Genomic DNA, 25,211 nt, shown 5'->3' with positions numbered 1-25,211 from the left:
ATGTCCATTAACTTAATGGTACTAACCTTCTTTGGGTGGCAAATTTGGGATAAGTAAAGTTGAAGAATTTACAATAATCTAGGCCTCCTTCCCTTATCATCTGGGTGAGCTCAGTAAAGTGACTTAAACTTCCTCTCTCTCAGATATCTCATTGTAAAATAGGAATAATAATAGAAAATACTTCTTGTCATGTTGTGAATTAAACTAGATAATACATGTAAGGTATCTAGAAAAGTTTTAGGCAGAAAGCAAATATTTAATCAGTATGAATTATCAATAATATGTAGAAAAACTGGAGATTTATAAACTAAAAGTTGAAGTCTTCTTTATTTCTCTATGCACTGATAGAAGGAATTATTAAATTCTTTGGTCAAAAGTAAAAATATAATTTCCCCCATATTTTCATCAGTACAGAAATAATTATAGCAGACAGATGCACAAAGTAAACCAAATCTAAAGCCTAGGAAGCTAAAATGAATACATTCTGAATCAATTAAGAATGTTGTTCTCTTTCTACAAAAGCTATTCACTCAACTGCCAAATATAATTATTAAGAAATATTTTATTATCTCTATTTAGTACATTAAAAACTAATTTATCACATTTACCTGTCTTTAACAACACGACTAAATTTTGCATCATAAACTAAATATGTCACAAAATATTTCATTAATGATGTATGAGAAAACACAAATTTAAAGATGATTTTGTTTGAATGTGAGTACATAGCCATCCCTAAAAGGCACAAAAATTGAAAATAATCATATGCTTCTCTTGAAATACATAAAAACATAATAAATCCAAACACATGAATAAAAATAATCCTGAATTGTGACATATCTGAATAATTTCCTTAGTTTCTTACTCCCTGGGCAAAGACATAAACTGTTTTAGATTCAATTAAGTGGTGACCTAGTGACCTGAAATATTAACACACTTATCTAAGCCACTGTTCCTGACATACTCTAATCCACCATTTTTTAAGAACATAGTTCTTCTTACTTTCATATTCAAATACTGAATATTATAAATTCAATAGACAAAAATTACATGAGGCTATCCTTATATACCATAGAAGAACAAAAGGAATTGTTTTCTGTCACAGATAAAAAGGTAGCAACCACATCTTTGCAGCACCCTGCTGCTTCTGAATTAATTTAGTTTATTTATGACTCATTGGACTCTCTTCTTGTCACTGCTCAAGTCACTTCCTACCACTGTTGGGGTTTTGATGTCTTAACTTTTTTATCAGACTACTAGAATACTGTTTAGTGTACTGGCACTCTCACTTAAATAAAGAATAAGTTTTAGAAGATTCTTCCAATTGAAATATACAATGCACTGTTAACTTTTACAAACAAAAGGAGAAATACAAGCATTAAGAACTCATTTTAATTAAATACTTATGTGTCCAAAATGTCATTCTCAGATGTAGAAATAAGAGAAATATATATTCATATATTTATAGATCATGCTATTACAATCATTAAATATTAATGGAACATGAGAATTTATTATGCTAGAATGCATAAAATATGTAAATACGTAAAACATCAATCTTTCAATATGAGAACAGAAAAAAGGGACAGCAAGTTACTAAAGGAAAGCCCTTCTGTTTTGCACTCAGGGAGGAAATAGGTAAGGTTGAGCTTCCCAAGTCAAAAAGAGGGTCAGCCTGACAGAACATGGCTTACACCTTCTACATCTACAACTTCACCAACGTATGCCTTTCCCACTTCACTACACTCCACATTCCAAGATACTGCAGCTCTTTGTTTGTTTTTTACCTTCTGAACCTGGAGAGTAGACCTGATATTGACAGTCTTTCTATCCAATGCAACATTTCTCTACTTGCTTAAAAAAATCAATTTTACAAAAGGAGTCCTTTAATTTTTCATTTTTACATACAGTTTAAAAGTGATTATTATAGTGATTGTGTTTGAATTAATTATAGTAAAATGCAACCAGCTAATCTGACAACAAGTATGTAAATGCTGAGAACATTTGTATAAAAATAAAATCTAACTCAGAGCTGGTTGGAGAAATAAATGATTTATTATGTCTAAGCCACTAGAACAGTGCCTGGGACACAGTAAGTGCTAAATAAATATTAACTATTATTATAAACTGACTATGAAATCTGCTCTTATTTTGCATAAAGGAAGGGTGAAAAGAGAAGGTGGATACTGTATACCTGCAAGAACTCAAGCAAAAGTCTTCAGCCAGAAGGAAAAGGATGAGCAAACGGACAAGAGGAAACTTGAAGACTTCACAAGTTTACAGAGTAAATTCACTTTCCTCTTTACATTCACTTAGGATATGACATTACAAGTTGTACATTTTGATTAAGTATCTGCATAGGCAGGCAGTTTTATTTTGCATGATTTATAGTTTTGGTAGCTTATCTCTTTCACAGCAGGATTTGAATGTTAAGTCTTTGTTTCTAGGGAATTTATTAATGGTGGTATATGTGGTATTTGGTAAAAACATCACAGCAAAGTACAGTGATGGTTTAGTCACATACTATACTGAGAGCACTGAGACCACCAATGAGATTGTTACCAATTTCACTTTACTTCATAATTTGTTTTCTAAATCTCCATCGATCTCTTTTTTTTCTAGTCTGCCTTTGTAGAACTATCTTTTCCACTAGTGTTTTCCATCTATTTCTTCCCATAGCCTCCATATCAAGTTTCATTACCTATCTTATCTCCCTTGTGATTCTTCAAGATTTCCCTCTCCAATGGAATCTCTCTCCACACTATAAATAGGCATTGCACTCATTCATTCACCCTATTTCCACTGCTTTCTGTAACTGTCACTTGATAAAAACTGGTGTCCCAAGAGGCCTCCAATGACCTCCTAGTCATCAACCCTAATAGGCTTTTCTTGTAGCACTGGAGAATCTGCCCAACTTCTTTGTTTCAAAAAATCTCATCTCCATTGCATTTGTTATCACGGAACTCTCTTGATGGTTCTCCAAACTTTTTAGTTGCTCAGTATTATTCTATCACCCCAATTCTGACTCTAACCCCCTTCTCTTTCTCTAATCTCTCCCTTATATATACAACCCAAGTTCATAGCTTCAATTTCCATCTTAGTGTACATTACTGTGATATCTATATCATCAGCCCTGTTAGGCCTGACCTCTAGATGAATTTTTAGTCTCAAACTTGTAACTTCCAAGTGCAACTCTCTCCAGTATACCTTCTCTCCTCCATCTATAATACCATTTTAAGGATTCACTTTGAAGGTGCCCATGTGCACTGGTTTGAGTGCAAGAATTCTATGGATTCAAACACTGCTCTACCCTTCAGGTTGTGTGATCTTAGGCATGTTACATAAACTTGAAATTTTCCAATCTGTAAAATGAGAATAACAATTCTACCTACCAGAGGGTAGAATATAATACATTAATACACAGTATATAATACATGCAAATTGCTTGACACAGTGAAAGATCATGTTATAAGTATTCAGTAACATTAGATACTAAGATTTTAATTATCACACTTATCATGTAAGTATAATTAATAAAAGTAAAAATGGCTTGACGCAATTCCTGAAATAAAGTGATTCTCAATAAATCAATAAACTCAATAAATCAATCTCATTGATTTGTCTTAAGAATAAAATAAGAGCATGAAGTTGAGCACTTAGCACTGTGTCTTACACATAAAAGATACTCAATAACTGTTAAGTTTATAAGTTTGTAAACAAAGTTCTGAAAGTAAATAAATTAAATAGTAAATAAATCACTAAACCAGTAAATAAACAAACCAAAATACAAGTAGTAGCCTGAAGACAATCAAAAGAAACACTGTGGTTTAACTTCATAAATTATTAAGATCATGAAAATGAATGGTTAATCCTATATTAAAAATACTTTTTTAAGGATATCATAGTGTCTTAAAAGGGAAGTTATCTGTGTGTTTTTTCAGAGATTAATAGAAGCATTGATGCTGATTCAGCAAAAGTCAGAGACTGACCAAAGCAGTGCCACATCTTCAAATTAAGGAAAACTGATCATCTTCTAGTGTAATATTTTCAAAAGCATGCTGTTCTAAGAGATATATCATCATTTGAATAAATAATCATCAACTATTAAGGTATTTTATGAACATTATCTGGTCACATCAAAATTGGCTAATATAAAGGTACACTGATTTATCTTAGCCAACGTCAATAACAGTTGAAAGTAAACAGAATTATCAATAGTAAATTAATCTTCCAATCCCTACCTGTTGTTTATTATTTAACTCACAGCTTTTTTGTGCTCTGTTCCTTGAACCAAGTAAAAGCTGGTGGACCAAACTTACAACATGATGGTAACTGTTTTTCCAGACAAAATCAGAAGTAATAAGTACTGTAGGACAGATGATTTTAGGAGGAAAAAGATGATGTAAAGATCATATTCTTGGGGCTTCCCTAGTGGCGCAGTGGTTGAGAGTCCGCCTGCCGATGCAGGGGACACGGGTTTGTGCCCCAGTCCGGGAAGATCCCACATGCCGTGGAGCGGCTGGGCCCGTGAGCCATGGCCGCTGAGCCTGCGCATCCGGAGCCTGTGCTCCGCAACGGGAGAGGCCACAACAGTGAGAGGCCCACGTACCGCAAAAAAAAAAAAAAAAAAAAAAAAAAAGATCATATTCTTTTCATTTGTTAAATTTAAACATGAGAAAAAGCATAATGTGAAGAACCTGCCAGTATATATCTTTTACTCTATTTTTTTTCTATTGGATAGTTGATCATACTACTGTTGGGTTGGTGCCTTTCTTACATATTCTGGGTACTTACCTTAACCAGTTATATTCCTTGCAAATATTTTCTTCTTGTCTGTTAACTTATGGTGCCCTTTGATGTTCAGATATTCTTAACTTTCATTAAAAATATCAATATCTTCCTCCAAAATTGTCAATTACTTCTTTTAGATTTTTACTTTAAGGGCCTTGTTCAAGTCATCCTTCTCACTCAAATACTAAGTAAAAAACTAAAAAAAAAAATACTGTTCTATACTTTCTAAGCTTCTCCAAGCTCTGTGTGTTTTTTAAAACATTTTTCAATTTCTAGAAAATATAAACATAAGAAATTCTGAGGCCTAAAATATTTTTCTTTCTATAATATATTTAATTAAAATATATAAAATAAAAATATAAGACAAAAATTTCAACAAATTCATACACTACCAGGAAATGTGGTGATACAAAAGTGACATGGATAGAAAAAAAATTATTCATTCCAGGAAAAATATTTAAAGTTCAGTAGTCAAAAAATAAAGAAATCCATTCACACAAATAAAAAATTAGTGAATGAATACCTGCTATACATATCTATATATACTATGTATTACATTTATTATGTTAATACCTGTTGTGTTCGTGTTTGTTTACCTACTTGCCAGAAAATGAGAATACAACAATGGGAATAAATAAACATGATCTCTGTTCTCATGGAGCAGTCTAGGAAAAATATTATCTAAATAATATCACAAAGAATTGAAAATAACAGCTACCTTGAGTGCTATAAAAGAAAGGTACCTCATGTCATGTGAGATTAAAAAAGTATAAAGAAAAGATGTTTGAATTGAGAGATGAAGCTTGGGAAGAAACTGGCTAAAGAAAGCATGAATGAGAGAGCATTCCAGGCAGTATGAGGAACACACGCAAACGTCACAGTTACTTCTTATATCCTCTCTTTGTCCTAGTCCATGGAGCTAAGTAAGCAAAAGAACCACCATAATACAGGAATTTGGCTTAGTCTCCTAGGTACTCAAAAGTAAGCCTTGCTCTTTTTTCATACATCCAACATCAACACTAGTGTGTGGCACAGAGTGGATGCTCAATAAATATTGAGTGATTTGAAGTAAATTTTCTCAATTCCTGCTATTGCAACATATGTGTTCTCTCATTCTGAAAAACTGGACAATAAATACAACAGAGCTTATACCCCAAAATTAGGGCTTTGCAGAAACACTCAAAAATCTATGTATTTATAACACAAAGTTCTAAACAAAACCAAAACAATTTTTATAAAAACACTGTATGCCTAAAAAGACATGTAAAATCTCTAATTAAAAAAAGAAATAATACAGGAAATACATAAACTTTTTCTTATTTTATAAAAAAGGTGAAAGTAGTTAGGTGAAAAGGGTATTCCTCCATTGTATTTTGCATTTGCCTGTATTAGTATACTTTGAGTGCAGCTATAATTACCTGGTAAAGTTAAATATTATGCTGGGGAGAAATCATACATGAACCAACTTCCACATTTTACTAACATAATTCCCCTATTTACCAATCCTGTAGGAGCTAATTCACATTACAGAAAAATGCATTACAGCAGAACAGACTGTACTTAATTGTCTGGTGCCAACTAAGTATTGCTCACAACTCAGAGTGCAGCAAAGGAAACTCCCTAGGCAGGTTAGAGTCGTCATGGAAGGTTTCATGGAGCCAGGCCTGTAATGACAGCTGAGATTTGCATAAACAGAAAGGATTAAATGCATATGCTGCATATGTGAGAGTGTTCTAAGTTATATGACCTTAACAAAGTGGAAGATCTATGTTTGGATTAGTAAAGTGTGGCGAGTTTACAGAGGGCTTCAAAAGCCAGGCAGACAAGTTCACATTCATTGAATAATAAAATAGAAATAAAATGTAGTTTTGGAAGGAGAAAGTGCTATGAAAAAACAACCATTTGGAGGCTGTAAGGAAAATATTTATTGCTCTATGCTATATAAAGTACAAGATTATCAATAAAACATGACAGCCCACTTGTCAGACCTGTTTGAGTATATACTGAATCACCTTTGCATAAGCTGAATACAAATACAGATCCTTTAATGTGCTAAACTGAATGCATGCATGGCCAACACTGTCTAAATGAAGTTGACCTGCAGTGGGCAAGCATACTTTCATAATTCAATTTTACATATGAGTCATCCTTAAATTAATAAGCATAGTAACTTGGCAAATTAACCATTGCCGTGAATTATTTTTTGATTGCTCATGAGGGAAATGACATTTAATTGACATGATTGAAAAACACACATTTCTACTCTGCAGATTTACTTATCATACAGTCATCTATTATACTTATGGTTCTTCCACTAGAATTAAAACACTTAGAAGACTTAGCCTCGTGTCATTCACTTTTTGAAGTTATTCAGTGGCTAGTATTGTCTCTTGTACAAAGTGCATGCTTAATAAGTGATTACAAAACGTGTAAGGAACAGATGAATGACGATCTATGCTTACAAATATGAATAAATGACCAATGCTAAAGTATATCTGGCCAAAGGAAAAAAATGTATGCACAAACTTATCATGTAAACTAGAAAGGGCTTGTTACCATATTATCCGTCACCCTCTGTGATAGTTAAATGGTATGTGAAATTTTGGCTTAGCTATGGCGCCCAAATGTTTGGTTAGACACTAACCTAGATGTTTCTGTGAAAACTATTTTGTAAACATGATTAATGTCTATAATCATTTGACATTAAGTAAAGCAGATCACCTTCAATAATGTGGGTGGGTCTCACTGAATCAGTTGAAGGCCTAAAAGCAAAAACTGAAATTTCCTGGAGATGAAGGAATGCTGCCTCAAACTGTAACACAGAAATCCTGCCTGATTTTCCAGCCTGCTGGCTTGCCCTACAGATTTCAGATTTGCCAGCCACCACAATCACACAAACTAATTCCTTAAAATGAATCTGCTTGTAGACAGGTGATATGGATATATACACAGTTGTTTCTGTTTTTCTGAAGAGCACTAACTGATTCACGTGTTCCCCTCAAAAAAAAAAAGACTAAAAAACACATGCATTATTAGGAAAAAATTTTATAAGACAAATCCCATTATAAGAAACCACATTACTATATACATGTGTATGTCTGTACATATATATATTTAACAAAGATTGATCCAAGTTTTGACTTAATGTCAAACAATGTCAAAAAATTTTTAATTCACTGATATTGGTATAGGCCCTTAAACCGGTTTTGGTCAGGGGTGTAAACTGCATTACTTTATTATGTTGAAGAAGAAAAGAAGAACGTAATCACAGCAGGCCCCCATCTTTTCATGGCCATAGTCTAAATCAGAGGCAATCATCACTTTTGGTCCCTAAGGAGTCCTAGGTCTGACTGAGAGCTGAGGAGTCCTAGGGCTACGCTTACACAATGCAAACGATTCACATGGTGCCTAAAATTCACCTTTCTCCTAACAATTACATTATAAAACACCTAAACTGTAAGCACATCATATGTACTCTTGAGACAGTTTTAAGGCAACTTTCCTTTTAGATGGATTAAACCATAGTATTTTTTTTTTCGTATTAGTCATCCATTTTATACACATCACTGTATACATGGTCAATCCCATTCACCCAATTCATCACACCACCACACCCAACCCCCGCCACTTTCCCCCACTGGTGTCCATTCGTTTTTTCTCTACTTCTGTGTCTCAATTTCTGTGTTTCAAACTGGTTCATCGGTACCATTTTCTAGGTTCCACATATATGCATTAATATATGATATTTGTTTTTCTCTTTCTTACTTCACTCTGTGTGACAGTCTCTAGATCCATCCACATCTCTACAACTGACCCAAGTTTGTTCCTTTTTATAGCTGAGTAATATTCCATTGTATATATGTGCCACATCTTCTTTATCCATTTGTCTGTCAATGGGCATTTAGGGTGCTTCCATATGACCTGGCTATTGTAAATAACGCTGCAATGAACATTGGGGGTGCATGTGTCTTTTTGAATTATGGTTTTTCACAGGGTATATGCCCAGTAGTGGGATTGCTGGGTCATATGGTAATTCTATTTTTAGTTTTTTAAGGAACCTCCATACTGTTCTCCATAGTGGCTGTATCAATGTACATTCCCACCAACAGTACAACAGAGTTCCCTTTTCTCCACACCCTCTCCAGCATTTTTTGTTTGTAGATTTTCTGATGATGCCCATTCTAACTGGTGCGAGGTGATACCTCATTGTAGTTTTGATTTGCATTTATCTAATAATTAGTGATGTTGAGCAGCTTTTCATATGCCTCTTAGCCATCTGTATGTCTTCTATGGAGAAATGTCTACTTAGGTCTTCTGCCCATTTTAGGATTGGGTTGTTTGTTTTTTTAATATTGAGCTGCATGAGCTATTGATATATTTTGGAGATTAATCCTTTGTCCGATGATTCATTTGCAAATATTTTTTCCCATTCTGAGGGTTGTCTTTTCGTCTTGTTTATGGTTTCCTTGGCTGTGAAAAAGCTTTGAAGTTTCATTGGGTCCCATTTGTTTATTTTTGTTTTTATTTCCATTACTGTAGGAGGTGGATCAAAAAATTTCTTGCTGTGACTTATGTCAAAGAGTGTTCTTCCTATGTTTTCCTCTGAGAGTTTTATAGTGCCCGGTCGTACATTTAGGTCTCTAATCCATTTTGAGTTTATTTTTGTGTATGGTGTTAGGGAATGTTCTAATTTCATTCTTTTATATGTAGCTGTCCAGTTTTCCCAGCACCACTTACTGAAGAGACTGTCTTTTCTCCATTGTATATCCTTGCCTCCTTTGTCAGAGATTAGTTGACCACAGGTGCATGGGTTTATCTCTGGGCTTTCTACCCTGTTCCATTGAACTTTGTTTTTGTGCCAGTACCATATTGTCTTGATTAGTGTAGCTTTGCAGTATAGTCTGAAGTTAAGGAGTCTGATTCCTCCAGCTCCATTTTTTTCCCTCAAGACTGCTTTGGCTATTTGGGGTCTTTTGTGTTTCCATAAAAATTTTAAGATTTTTTGTTCTAGTTCTGTAAAAAATGCCATTGGTAATTTCACAGGGATTGCATTAAATCTGTAGATTGCTTTGGGTAGTATGGTCATTTTCAAAATACTGATTCTTCCAACTCAAGAACATGGTATATCTCACCATCTGTTGGTATCATGTTTAATTTCTTTCATCAGTGTCTTACAGTTTTCTGCATACAGGTCTTTTGTCTCCTTAAGTACATTTATTCCTGGGTATTTTATTCTTTTTGTTGCAATGGGAGTGTTTCCTTAATATCTCTTTCAGAGTTTTCATCATTAGTGTATAGGAATGCAAGAGATTTCTGTGCATTAATTTTGTATCTTGCAACTTTATCAAATTCATTGTTTAGCTCTAGTAGTTTTCTGGTGGCATTTTTAGGATTCTCTATGTATAGTATCACGTCATCTGCAAACAGTGACAGCTTCACTTCTTCTTTTCCAATTTGTATTCCTTTTATTTCTTTTTCTCTGATTGCCATGGCTAGGACTTCCAAAACTATGTTAAACAACAGTGGTGAGAGTAGACATCCTTGTCTTCTTCCTGATCTTAGAGGAAATGCTTTCAGTTTTTCACCACTGAGAATGATGTTTGCTGTGGGTTTGTCGTATATGGCCTTTATTATGTTGAGGTAGGTTCCCTCTATGCCCACTTTCTGGAGAGGTTTTATCATAAAATAAAAATTGTGTGGAATTTTGTAAAAAAGCTTTTTCTGCATCTATTGAGATGACCATATGGTTTTTATCCTTCAATTTGTTAATATGGTGTATCACATTGATTGATTTGTGTATACAGAAGAATCCTTGCACCCCTGGGATAAACCCCACTTGATCGTGGTGTATGATCCTTTTAATGTGCTGTTGGATTCTGTTTGCTAGCATTTTGTTGAGGATTTTTGCATCCAAATTCAGTGATATTGGTCTGTAATTTTTGTTTTTGTAGTATCTTTGTCTGGTTTTGGTATCAGGGTGATGGTGGCCTCATAGAATGAGTTTGGGAGTTTTCCTTCCTCTGCAGTTTTTTGGAAGAGATTGAGAAGGATGGGTGTTAGCTCTTCTCTAAATGTTTGATAGAATTCACCTGTGAAGGCATCTGGTCCTGCACTTTTGTTGGAAGATTTTTAAACACAGTTTCAATTTCATTACTTTTGATTGGTCTGTTCATATTTTCTATTTCTTCCTGGTTCAGTCTTGGAAGGTTACACCTTTCTAAGGATTTGTCCATTTCTTTCAGGTTGTCCATTTTTTGGCATAGAGCTTCTTGTAGTAGTCTCTTCGGATGCTTTGTATTTCTGCTGTGTCTGTTGTAACTTCTCCTTTTTCATTTCTAATATTATTGATTTGAGTCCTCTCCCTCTTTTTCTTGATGAGTCTGGCTAATGGTTTACCAATTTTGTTTATCTTCTCAAAGAACCAGCTTTTAGTTTTATTGATCTTTGCTATTGTTTTCTTTGTTTCTATTTCATTTATTTCTGCTGTGATGTTTATGATTTCTTTCCTTCTGCTAACTCTGGGTTTTGTTTGTTCTTCTTTCTCTAATTCCTTTAGGCGTAAGGTTAGTTTGTTTATTTGAGATTTTTCTTGCTTCTTGGGATCAGCTTGTATAGCAATAAACTTCCCTCTTAGAACTGCTTTTGCTGCATCCCATAGGTTCTGGATCATTTTGTTTTCATTGTCATTTGTCGCTGGGTATTTTTTCATTTCCTCCTTGATTTCTTCAGTGATCTCTTGGTTATTTAGTAATGTATTGTTTAGCCTCCATGTGTTTGTGTTTTTTTCCCTGTAATTTGTTTCTAATCTCATAGCACTGTGGTCAGAAAAGATACTTGATATGATTTCAATTTTCTTAAATGTACTGAGGCTTGATTTCTGACCCAAGATGTGATCTATCCTGGAGAATGTTCTGTGCACACTTGAAAGAAAGTGTAATCTGCTGTTTTGGGGTGGAATGTCCTATAAATATCAATTAAATCTACCTGGTCTATTGTGTCATTTAAAGCTTGTGTTTCCTTATTAATTTTCTATTTGGATGATGTGTCCATTGGTGTAATAAGTGAGGTATTAAAGTTCCCCACTATTATTGTGTTACTGTCAATTTCCTCTTTTATAGCTGTTAGTAGTTGCCTTATGTATTGAGGTGCAACTATGTTGGGTGCATATATATTTATAATTGTTATATCTTCTTCTTGGATTGATCCCTTGATCATTATGTAGTGTCCTTCCTTGCCTCTTGTAACATTCTTTATTTTAAAGTCTATTTTATCTTATATGAGTAGCGCTACTCCAGCTTTCTTTTGATTTCCATTTGCATGGAATATCTTTTTCCATCCCCTCACTTTTAGTCTGTATGTGTCCCTAGGTCTGAAGTGGGTCTCTTGTAGACAGCATATATATATGGGTCTTGCTTTTGTATCCATTCAGCAAGCCTGTGTCTTTTGGCTGGAGCATTTAACCCATTCATGTTCAAGGTAATTATCAATATGTATGTTCCTATGACCATTTCCTTAATTGTTTTGGGTTTGTTTTTGTAGGTCCTTTTCTTCTCTTGTGTTTCCCACTTAGTGAAGTTCCTTTAGCATTTGTTGCAGAACTGGTTTGGTGGTGCTGAATTCTCTTAGCTTTTGCTTGTCTGTAAAGCTTTTGATTTCTCCATCAAATCTGAACGAGGTCCTTGCTGGGTAGAGTAATCTTGGTTGTAGGTTCTTCCCTTTCATCACTTTAAGTATATCATGCCTCTCCCTTCTGGCTTGTAGAGTTTCTGCTGAGAAATCAGCTTTTAACCTTATGGGAGTTCCCTTGCATGTTATTTGTCGTTTTTCCCTTGCTGCTCTCAATAATTTTTCTTTGTCTTTAATTTTTGCCAATTTGATTACTATGTGTCTTGGTGTGTTTCTCCTTGGGTTTATCCTGTATGGGATTCTCTGCACTTCCTGGATTTGGGTGGCTATTTCCTTTCCCATGTTAGGGAAGTTTTCGATTATAATGTCTTCAAATATTTTCTCAGGTCCTTTCTCTCTCTCTCCTCCTTCTGGGACCCCTATAATGTGAATGTTGTTGCGTTTAATGTTGTCCCAGATGTCTCTTAGGCTGTCTTTATTTCTTTTCATTCTTTTTTCTTTATTCTGTCCCGCAGCATTGAATTCCACCATTCTGTCTTCCAGGTCACTTATCCATTCTTCTGCCTCAGTTATTCTGCTATTGATTCCTTCTAGTGTATTTTTCATTTCAGTTACTGTATTGTTCATCTCTGTTTGTTTGTTCTTTAATTCTTCTAGATCTGTTAAACATTTCTTGCATCTTCTCGATCTTTGCCTCCATTCTTTTTCCGAGGTCCTGGATCATCTTCACTATCATTACTCTGAATTCTTTTTCTGGAAGACTGCCTATCTCCATTTCATTTAGTTGTTTTTCTGGGGGGTTATCTTGTTCCTTCATCTGGTACATAGCCCTATGCCTTTTCATCTTGTCTATCTTTCTGTGAATGTGGTTTTTTTTCCACAGGCTGCAAGGTTGTAGTTCTTCTTACTTCTGCTGTCTGCCCTCTGGTTAGAATCCTGGTTCTTCATTTAATAGATTTCTATATTGGTCAAGTTACTTAACTGCTCTGTGCTTCAGTTTCTTGACCTGGTCTGATATGCTGAATAACAGCAGGATCTAGCACTCTTGTCCATAAGCACTTTTCAGCGAGTGCTGAAGGTAAATAATAATAGTGAGTAGGCAAATAGCTACAACCAAACCATAGTTTTTATAGGAATGTTTCATCTCTAGTATTATTAGAAAATGACTAGCAACTGGGAGACTGAGATTGACATATATACACTAATATGTATAAAATGGATAACTTATAAGAATCTGCTGTATAAAAATATAAATAAAATTCAAAAGAAAAAGAAAATGACTAGCAATTTTTAATCTCTAAAATTAATGATGATATTATTTGGCATAATTCTAAATACTTAGTAAAAAAGTTATTGGTTTTCCAAACTCTGAGTTTATTTAAGATGGTTATAGAAAACTTTTGCTTTATTCATTTTTTAGTATTTTTTAAAATTCTGTTACATCTAAGTTATTCTGACTCCATATTTTTCTCTGAGTTATATAACTAGCTTTCCCAAGGGGTAAAAATCACTAAAAAATATAGCTTTTCTTTTTATGCTTCATAATTGAAACATTCCTGCTGGCAATAGGTAAAAGAAAAAAATCAAAACAGGAAAGAGAAACAGCATGGTGTACAGGATAGATAGTAGTTATCCTTCAAAAATGTGAAAAGCAGAATTATAAAGTGAAAATATCCCCCAGGAAAAGGCCCCACAACCATTTTCTATGGTTCATGCACTTGAAATACAGGGAATTTCTGACCAAAAGGAAAACTGTGGTACCTAAACTAATCTTGCTCTGTCTCAATAAGGGAAGATATAGACAGGTACACAATTTACCTACATCATGTAAAAGTGATCAGTAAGTCAATACCACACCAGTGACAGGATGACTTCCATGTAAACAAAAGAGTTTTCCTATGATGACATTGTCACTTATTGCCACACCGAACATTCAGAGCAATGATATGTGTGAGGGTGGAGTACTGCAAACAAGAACACTTACTTTTATGGCAGTCCAGCAAGTCACTAACATGGCTATAAGAAGACAGGGAAAAGTCTACCAAGTTCCATTCTCACCAAGTACCATGGAGCATGTGGGCACTTGCAATTGGGAACTAAATTGTAAGCTTCAGGAGGACAGAAACCATATGTTTCATTAATCAATATATACACAGGTACTAGTAATATTTGTTTTCTCAAAGAATCCTACCAGCCTCACATGGCCTAAGATTTGCAAACATTTCAAAATGTGTATCTGGGCTATAGGAACTGAGAGGAGATCCCAAGTTCCAGAAGCCTTAGAAAATGAATATTGAGTGGATGTTCAGGATGCTTGTTTGAGGACATGACAAACCAGACAGTCCTTTGGCCCCCAATCTCCATATCAGCCTATGCTACTTTCCTTAAACCTTGCTATCCCCTAACACCCATGGTATGTATGCCATAGTTCCTCCATTCCTTTCATTTTTTCAAGACTTCTGGCCATTTTAGGTTACTTGGTTCCAAGTTAAGAACACATTTTCAGTCCATGAAAAAGTCATGGAGGGCAGTATTCAAAGTGAGCCTAGATGTGATTAGCACTGGGAATAGTTCACATAAGATGTACAATATTCAAGTCACTCTTAAGCAGTATTCATTCATTTATCAATTACTGAGTATCTTCACATCAGAGTTAGATGAGCTGTTTGAAAAAGAGAATAAAGCACAAAACACCTGCCCTCATTAAGTTCATAATCCAGTGGGCATGAAGCACAAGCAAGCAGTGAATTATGATACTTTAAATGGAGATTTGATAATGATATATACACAGGCTGTTACTGACACTCAGAATAGGCTTCTTACATAGGGTTGAGGTAAGCATCCTTGAATTTTACATTTGAATTGAGCCTTGAAGGACCCACTGGAATAAGCCAAATGATGGAAGGTTAGTCATTCCAAGTGAATGATGCAGCATCTGCAATGTCAGGCTCTATGATTAGCCAAAACAAAAACAACAAAGTATTTTGCACAGTTTTGCAAGAGAGGATTTTGGCAAGAGTCTAGTACCCTGGATAGCTCCCTTGCCTCAAAGGTGACTGGAGAGACTGAGGTCTAGCAGATTGGAAGTGGGGCTGAAGGATCTCCAGAACTTCAAATTCACCAATCTATCCTATATTCAAATTAAAACTCTTTGGCTTTTAAGATACATCATCCAATCATTTCCTGTGTTAGACTTCTGGGGCTACGTTTTGTGTGTCATCATCGAATGAACCTGATGCTCCTCAGAAATATCCTGGGAGGCAATTCCTTCCTACTCTTCACTAGTTAATGCTATACTGTCTTTATCCCTTCAGTGTTTTGAGCAGCACTTGGACCTGGCACCATCACAATTTCCCCCTGGAATGCTTCATATTATACTCTCCTTCTGATCAGCTTAGACCCTCCCACTGCAGGGCCCTTGATTCTTTCAAAAGGTTGACTGGTGTTGTTGAAGAAGACATCTCCCAATACCACCATATTTACGTCTTGAGGTACACTATAGGAACTATCCCTCAAAGTTAATTTTAACCATAATGTTGCTATAAGTTTATATGTTTGCTGTGTACAAATCCGTAATGATTTTTTGATGGCCCTGTTTAGTAATCTATACTTTATGTTTAAAATTACTGCTGTAAGAGGTACACTCTAACTTTTAAGTAACTCACTTATTAGTGAATACGTTTAGTTTTCTTGGGTCTGTTTGCACATGAATATAGTATTAAAAATTGAAAACAAAGTCAAATAACTATTCTTGAGCTATCTGCCGGGTAGGTAACATTCCTTTGAAAATTTAGGAATCCTGGTATACAGACCCATTGGTTTTGTTATCAATAAGATATTTTGAAACTTTACCTGAAATAAGTTACTCGTAGTCTGCATTTCTAATACTGAATTTGAGTTTTATTTAGAGGTATGGTTTAGAGGTATGTTTTTCCTTTTCTTAACCTTCTCATCTGATGTCTTTTCCCTTTCAAGCTTTTCCTGGATATCCTAAAGAATACTGTATCTTAGAAAAGAGTACTCACTAAACACATTTCATATATTCTGATTTGTAATCTGTATACCTAAAAATAACAAAAAACAATCAAACAAACAAAAATACTTGAGGAAGAATTGCCTAGAATGTCAAAGCCTACATATGCATTTATTTCTGTCATGTTTTTACACTTGCTTTGATTTTATTTGTAAACCTTACATAGGTTTGTGATATATCATTTGCTGCTACTGCCAAAACCAAACAAAAAAGCCAAACACACAACAATAACAACTCACTAACAGAATCGCAGTATTTAACTTTCCAGGAAAGAGTTCACTGCAGTGAACAGATACATAAGAAATACGACATGCCAGTCTGAATTTGGTTGATGAGGAAGGTGTATCACTAAGACTCCCAGAACAGTTGAATTAAGGTAGTACACCTGGCTTAACAAACACGTCCCGAACAAAGGAATACTTCTAGGTTTCATTAACAAATGGGGAAAATCAGAGAAGGCATCACACAGTCTGAAGTATGTTTCTTCAGCTGTTCGACATTCCAAACATATCATATCAAATAAGGTTACACAAGAGAATGGAGAAGAACCAGATCATCTTGAAATAAACAACTGACTTAGAATAAGAGAAACAGGCAAACACTAAAGAATCAAACAAGACATGGAAGAATCTGTATTCCATTCATGTGGATTAAGCTGTTAAGGAGCCATAGGAACCATAGGAGGTACATTTTTCTTGAAACAGACTGACTTATTCATAATAAACATTTAAAAAATGTTTGCTGTCAATGATGATGAATGAGGTAGTTCTATAGTGGGACACAGCCAGATAAGGGAAGATAACAAGTAGCAAAATGAGGCAGTCTGGTGATGGTCAGAACCTGGAACTAGACTTGCCCTGTAGTCTGAGAAGCACTTTACAACCCCAGCTGTAAGTACTTCCAAAAAGTCCAACCAACCTGTGTATCTGGGGGTGGGGCAATATGCCATAAGTGTTTGGCATCATGGAGGGCCAAGAGTGAGCCCTGGAAATGAAGCACACCTCTAAGAGCTGGAAATGACAGCCAGGAAAGTAATTACTAGGGGCAGCTGCGGGGGAATCTGCTGGCAGATGAAAAGGGCTCAGGAAGTGCGGTGGTTTAGAAGCATGATCCAAGTCCTTAAAGAAATAAAGAAGGCTCTGTCAGAAGAAAAGAAAGTCCTTGCTCAAATGCTATGAGAAATGGTGATATTGAGTAAGTCATCAAGATGCAGGGGAAAACATTAGGTGAGAAATCAGTTTCGGTTATTAGAAAGAGGCATTACTGTAAACACATTAGGACATTAGAGCTGGACAGCAGGGGTGGCTTGATGTTAAGTCCCAATGTGTTGGGCAAGAAGCCAGTCAATCTTCTGCTACACAGAAGGATTGGTCCTAAATCAGGGGCATGGCTAAGGTTCCAGTTAATGAGTAAACGATTCCAGCAACAGAGAACAGATTCTGACAAAATCTACAAAATCTCTCACCTAAGAGACACACTCAGTGAAACACCAATTTTTTTCCTTTTGATATTAGGCATCTACTTTTATTCATGTTGACTGACTTAAACACATTATGAAATATATAACTTTGTCCATTAGTCTAGTAGAGGGTTTCAGAATAACCAAATTAACTGTCCATGGACTTCTACAGAATTAGAATATTTAAATATTTTTAAACATGCCCTTTGCTTCAAACATTTGAACATTGACTAAACCCACATTTAAATAAATAAGTTGAAGATTAAGAGCCAAAAGAAACTAAACTGATATGATCATGTAATTTTTTTTTCTCATGGGAGACAGTTGAATTAACAGACTGCACCTAAGGTCAACTTTGCTTGAGCAAGATTCTCAAAGCTTTGTGTGAACTTTTCCAGAAGATAAGTTGCATATCTCCAAATATGAAGAATCTCTAATATCTTAATATTCTCTGCATAAAGGCACTCATTCTTAAAATTATACTTGGTTACATCTTAAATTTCCACTAATAAGTTGGGAGATTCTGACCAGCTGGGGTAAAAAAATTGTGATTGAGTGGCACTGAGGGTAAAAAATATCAGTACTGAAAAGAACAATAAGAAGACGGGAGCATCCCCCTTACAAGTCCTCCATCACTTCTTCCAATCACCCAAAACGCAACAACAGCACTGCTGAAGATAGTGGCAACACGGTGAGTAATGCACAGATATTGCTGGGCCCTGAGTCAAATCAGGAACAAGAAGAAAATACACTCCACGTTTTCTGTCCACTGGTTTCATAATTTCTTCATCATTGCAAAAAAAAAAATCAATGTTTGGTGTCGGTAGCTTTGGCAGAGTACAGAACAGAGTGTCGGTTTCCTCATCTCTAAAATATGCACAAAACTTTATAATGTTAGGAGAATTGCATGGCATAACATATATAAAGTGCTTAACATGGAAGACATGTTCAGCACATTACAGCCACTGCTGTTGTTAATAAACATCTCATCATTTGCAAAAAATAAAGGAAAACAACTCCCATGTTTACATGTATTCTAGAACTCCCTTTATTTTAAAATACTTTTTAAAGCGTCAGTCTTTGGAAAAACATAAAATACCCTTAGAACAAAGGCAGACAGTTATTCAACCAATATTTATTTATGTGTTGGCCACCGTTAAATCCTGATGATTCTGAACCAATCACACAAATACACATAAAATTAAACTGCAGTGAGTACCACAAGGTAGAAGAACATGGAACTAAAACAATATATAATAGGGCAACTAAGGTAGCAAAGGAGGCCAAGGAAGGTTTCCTTAGGGAAGGGATGATGGAGCTCATATCTGAAAGGCAGGGGTGGGGGCAGGGAGGACGAAGTGAGGGAGAAGGATACTAAGAGAGACACAGGATTTGAACACATTATCTTTCATCTTTAATCTTATTTTAGTAGTAAGAACATTTGAGAGAACATTCCACACTGGTGAAGCTATTGTTGAGCAGCTAAAATAACTGTAGTCTTACACAGAGAAGATGATTATAAATGCCAAGACGAAAAATATCACGAGTCAACAAAACTAAACAAAAAATGGTCAACCTTTGTACACTGTGCATACTTTTTGCCTTATAAATGACTACCAATAAGGTCAGTCTGAGGTCATTACTGTCCAGTTAAATTCCACACTTATGTATTGCTTCCCCAATCAACAAATACGTACACAGGAATTAGAAAGTCATTTTTGTTTTTGTTTTTAATTAAGATGTAATTCTTCTGATGGAGAATGTAATATTTTCTAGGTCTAAATAGTTAAAGCTTAGTTATCTCTACCAGTTGAGGAAAGTATTTAGATACAAAATAGGTAGAAAACACAGTCTTAAAGTTTCACTATAAAATATTCTAGGTCAGTGGTTCTCAAACTTTAGAGTGTGTCAGAATCATGCAGGGCACCCCACTGCAGAGTTTCTGATTCAATCATTCAATGGAATTGCATTTTAACAAGTTCATTGGTGCTACTGCTCAGGGAACCACATTCTGAGAACTACTGCTCTAGGTTAAGAATTGGCCATTAGGTAATAAAAATGTTTCCTTATAAATGATGTTTAGATTTTATTTAGTATCAGAACAGTTACAGTGCTCAAATATTTTAATAAGTTTAATTAAAATTTCAAAATTGTTAGTACAGTGTAAAAAACACAAAAGGAAAAAGTACATTTTAAGTTAATCTAAATATAGGGCCAGGAATTTGGCCAAAAAACAAACTTTATCTGTCAAAGACCTAAGCAGAGATGGGTTTTTTTATTGTAATACCACAGCCCCTAGTAAACATTTTCAACCACCACTTTTTCTTTTGCCATTTTGTTTAGCCCACATATGAAAACAGCTTAAAATGAAATATAGTCATTTTAAAGTGAGAACTGATAGCAATATGCTGGTACTGTATCAACTGCAGCTTAGACTGGTCAGCTTTTCATTTTTATATTTAGTTTAAGGTACATATTGAAGTATGTTCTTTTGTTAGTGTCTTTCATCAATCTCCTCATCTTTTCTCACTGCTTCTCCCACCGCAGACTTCATGTTTTATTGTTAACTGACACTCTCGCATAGTGAAGATAATATTGCTGATAGAAGCATACATCCTCAACATAAAGCAAATAGGTTTTGTCACTATCCAGTAAGGAAATCATGCAGAAGCTGTCAGTCATACAGTAGGAGAGATTATCAAAGTGATACACCTGCGACATATAGTCCAAAACCAAACTCAAAAGAGACCAATTAACAGATACACTGGTCTGTACTTTGACTACATTGGAAATCATCCCATTCCTTCATGAATATGAAATAGGTGATTTAATAGGATTTTCACTTCTGTAATAACTCTTATCTATTCACTGTTGACAAAATATATATGCAAATCTTTTAATTCAACTAATCTGAAAGTAATTCTACTCTGTTATTTATTGAAAGTGATATCTAATATTTGTACTATTTCCTTATTGTCACCATAACATACTTCTCAGGTGTCATACTGAATAGACAGGCTCAATGTCAATTCAGATCTTTCCCCTTGTGATCTTAAAATGGGGAAATGCATTTTAAACAGTTTTGTGTTTGCTTTTATATATATATATATAAACAAATATATATACAAAGAGCAAACAACTAAGTTCAAAATGCTCAGAGACAGAGTGTGCTCTTATTAGTAATACAATCTACTTACCAGAAGACAATTAAAACATCTTTAAAACTGTCACTACAATTCTAAAATTGTTCCCCATAGGCCCTACATCATAGCTATATATTCATGGAAAATAATATAAGGATAGGTTAACTATTATGCAGATGCATCCTAATAACTTTAAAATAAAAATATTATAGAAAATATACTGAGTTACACATTTTAGATGAATAAAATATCAAGCATTCAATGACTGCTCACTATGAATACAGTTTTCTTTTACATATCTCATACTCTTTCCTTTAGAGCAAATCTAAGGAGGGTTGGCTAAGGATGTAACTCAAACACCTCACTTCATGTACATGCCACCTTGTTATTAATACGAAATGCAATACTTTAGTGTGATGTGGTATATTTAAATATTTAGAGTAATTATTCTCTATAAATGCATATAAAGCACATTTTTCATTAAAAGGCAAGAAAACATGAAAAATTTGTCTTCTTAGGTACAGAAATATTGACAATTCCAAGAACGCAGCAGCGTACAGAATGTTGTTCATCAAAAACAGACTCACCTGCACTTTGCACAACAAATTCAACCACTTTGCAATATCAAAATCTATTTCAAAACAAACTTATCTTTCTTAAATCTTATGTTCTTTTCTACAATTCCAGGAGACTTACATCTTATACCTTATATTCTCATCCACAAGCCACTAATCCTATTTATCCTTTAAGATCAAAACCAAGCAAGTCTTACCTACACCGGAAGTCTTTTCAGACAAAATCCAGTATGAAATGTTATTGTCATGCTCTGAACTCCTGCAGTCTTCATTAGACATGCAACCTCTTATTTTCAAGGGTTGTTAACTCTGTTCAACCATGTGCATCAGATTTGCCCCAACTGGAGAGTAAGCTCCTGATGGGCAGGAAGCAAGGAAGTCTTATGTTCCTCCACAGTACCTACATAGTATCTTGCACATGACAGGCCCTTTATTATGAACACTATGTGATAAAATGCAATAAGGAGCTCAATATCTATAAAATGTAATATTTTTTTCATTTTCTACTTCACAAGTTTGATATAAATTAACAAAAATTCATCATTAAAATAATAAACAGTTGCTGATTCTCTGATGGTGTCAAAGAAGTATTCATAAATGTGACTTTAATGATTGCAATAATATAATTCATCAAGCACATTTTAAAATTCCCCATTACTTCTACATTCCAGTGATTCAGGAAAGTGAAGGTAACAGCCCTCAGAGTGCGGCGCTCAGTTCAAGTTTTAATGGGATATATAAAAACTGCAGATGCTCCAATGCTAAAAATGTATTTTAAACCAATATGAATCTAACCAAATCAAAATAACAAATCCTTAACACTGCTGTGTCTTCCAAATAAACAGGACTGTTAAGGAAGGCTACTTTCGCACTGGAAAAAAACAACAGTTGGCAGTTTTGATCAAAATAAGGAGCTCCTTAATTAATACCAAATGAAGACAAATCACTGACAATAAGTTGGTCAGTCTACTTCTCTTTCTTCTCCGTGAAATTACTGAACCGGCGGTTGCAATATGGAATTTCAATGCTTTAAAAACATTGTACTTGGCAGGTGCTTAAAGACATCCCAATTTAAAATAATAAGGACACTGTCCTACTATCTCCGTCACAACCCCGTCATCGGTTCTATGAAAACACAGGTAGCTACTTTTAAGAACAAACATTAAGTTGCTAAAGCATAGTTGGCAGACACTGTCCTAAGGCATTTCCAAGCTTCAAGTCATGTCTTTGGAATTTTTGCCTGTCATAAAGCAAAGAGAAAAAGAAACCGAAACAAATTAATTATGTTGTAGACTAGATTAATAGATTAATAGTATTTTAGGTCTTTTCTCAATAGCTAGTTGTAATTCTCATCAGTAATAATCGATATAAACTCACTAGGTGTCTGCTTCTCTTTCTTCCCCAAGACTTTTAATAAAACCAGCTTTATGGTAAAATGTGTGCACATTATTTTTAATAGCCTTCCTTTCTTAGGGGTTGAAATGGAGGATATGCGTTACATATCACTGGGATGGTATCCAACTGTAAAGATATTAGAAATGAAAGCTGTTAAAACCAAGTAGGTACTTTCTGTCTGTAGGTATTGTTATTGGTGGCCTGAAGAGCTAGGAGGAGAGTAGAATAAGTACATACAAACATTAAAGGGCAAGAGATAGGTAACTTCTAAGAAGCATTTTTTTTCTACCTGTAAAATGACAAGTGATTTTCTGACTTCCTTCACCTCATATTCAATGCCCCACGGTGGGGAGGGGAAATGGAAAGCAGAATTGCTTCTAATTCTGAGAAAGAAAAGGGGAGAGATGGGAGAGAGGAACAGAGAGAGAGAGGAGGAGGAGAGAGGGCGAGAGAGAAGCTCAGGAACCACGGAAGGAAACCCGCAGAAATTTCACAACTCTTTGCCATAAATAGCCTTACTTCTCACTCTGGATATCTCCTCCTCTACATCAGCAAGGCTCAGCCTCCACGCGCAGAGCAGCACCATTCACAAATCCCTCCGTCACCCCATCTCGCACACCTGCCCTTGATGGCACTGCTTGTAAGAGTCCTGGGACACATGCCAAAAGGTGGCGGGAGGCGGAGCAAGGGGACACCTGCGGTTTCAGATCGGGACTGATTTCCTTTCCCGGGGAACCAACGCTTTGATCACACTCACACTCACACTCACACACACCCCTCCCTGGAGCCCTTGACACGCCACCACAAAGCAATTTGTTCACGCTAAGTCGCTGCTGTTCCTGCCGCCGCTGGGGAGCATCTGGCCCCCAACCCAGGAAGCCAGCGCCGGAGAACGAGCGGGTGGAGGAGAGGACGTCCAGGCTCGGGAACTGCGGATCCCCGCCCCCTCCTTCCTCTTCCCCCTCCCACGCCGCCGCCCCCGCCCGGGCGCCCGCAGCCCCAGGCGTCAGCGCTGCACGGCCGCCCCTACCTGCGGGAAGCGAGCGGCGAGGGAGGGGAGCGGCCACCAGCCTGCGTCAACTCTTGCCTTGTCGGCCGGCCGCGCTCCGCATCGCCCCGGAGTGGCGGCCGCGGCCGCGGGGAGCCAAGCGCTCAAGAGCGCGGAGGAAAAGGCCACGCAGCACGCGGGGAGTCGCGCGCCGGCGGAGAACCGAGCCCGTCCGCCTCCCTCCCACCCCGCCCGCGAGGCCAGGTCTCCGCGCCGCGCACGCCGGGCCCACGGCCGGCGCCCCTGGCCTGCGCGCGGGCTGCTCCGGGGCGGCCCGGGCACGGCGCGGCCAGCTGCCGGGCGGTCCTCCCGCGTCCGCCGGAGGCCAGCGCCAGTGTCGCGGCGACGCGAAGCGCGACCCTCCGGGCGCGGGGGCACCGGGGGCGTTACTACCTGGAGGGCTCCGCGGCGCTTGTTAGGCTTCTCCCGGGCACGCGGGGATTTCTGTCTTCAGGGCACGGGGGTTGTCTTTCCTGGCCCCCCTCCTCTGCCCTCCCTCCCCGCCTTGGCCGTTGGGCTCCTTCTCTCCACTCCCAGTTGCACAGAGTCGAGCTGCGTTATTTAATAATCCTCCTGCTGCTCTGCCTGAGCCACCGCTTCCCAGGCAGTCATGTTGTGGAGAAAGGGAGAGGGCGAGAGGCGGATTGGCAGTCGGTCGGCGACTGTTCGTGGTGAGAGAGGGAAGAGCGGAGCAAGAGGAGGGCAGGGGAGGGACGTGGGGAGGCGTTTCCAAGTGTGTGAGTGCGCGGAGTGCGACTGAGTGGGGGACGAAGAAGCCACCTCCCGGCTAGGCCGCGGTCCCTGACTGAGGAGGGCGGCGGCGAGCGCAGCTTTTATAGGAGCGGGGTGGGGGGGGGGAGGGGGGAGGAGTTAAACTGGGGCGGGGGGAGGGGTTAAACTGGGGCGGGGCGTGGATGGCTCAGAGGACGGCGCCCGGCCAACTGAGGCCGCGGGTTGCCACGCACGCATACTCTTGCACTAACGCGCGCACACCCACTGCTGGCCCGTTGCTGAGTTTTCATTTTAGGGGAAGCCGCATGCGGTCGTGCTGACTTGGCTTTGCACTCAGCCCATCCTCATGAGTGCGTCGAGTCCAAGTGCATTGGCAGGTCAAAAGTGTTAGAGAGGGAGAATCTGAAGC

At 37.1% G+C, this 25,211-nt stretch overlaps 1 protein-coding gene across 4 annotated transcripts in view; it reads right to left on the bottom strand.

Annotated features, from left to right (window-relative positions):
* The window catches only part of CCSER1 (coiled-coil serine rich protein 1), a 1,210,612-nt gene extending 1,185,754 nt beyond the window's left edge, over positions 1–24,858 (bottom strand). For all 4 annotated transcript variants that reach the window (XM_060094716.1, XM_060094688.1, XM_060094698.1 and 1 more), the window contains exon 1: positions 24,464–24,858. The gene's annotated coding sequence lies outside the window, so the exon portion shown is untranslated. The remainder of the gene's footprint in view (positions 1–24,463) is intronic.
* Between the last annotated feature and the right edge of the window lie 353 nt (positions 24,859–25,211).

This window comes from Mesoplodon densirostris, chromosome 1 (genome assembly GCF_025265405.1).
Source record: "Mesoplodon densirostris isolate mMesDen1 chromosome 1, mMesDen1 primary haplotype, whole genome shotgun sequence".
Classification (NCBI taxonomy): Eukaryota; Metazoa; Chordata; class Mammalia; order Artiodactyla; family Ziphiidae; genus Mesoplodon; species Mesoplodon densirostris.
Note: the sequence above shows the minus strand (reverse complement) of the source record. Positions and strands in the feature narration are given on the sequence as shown.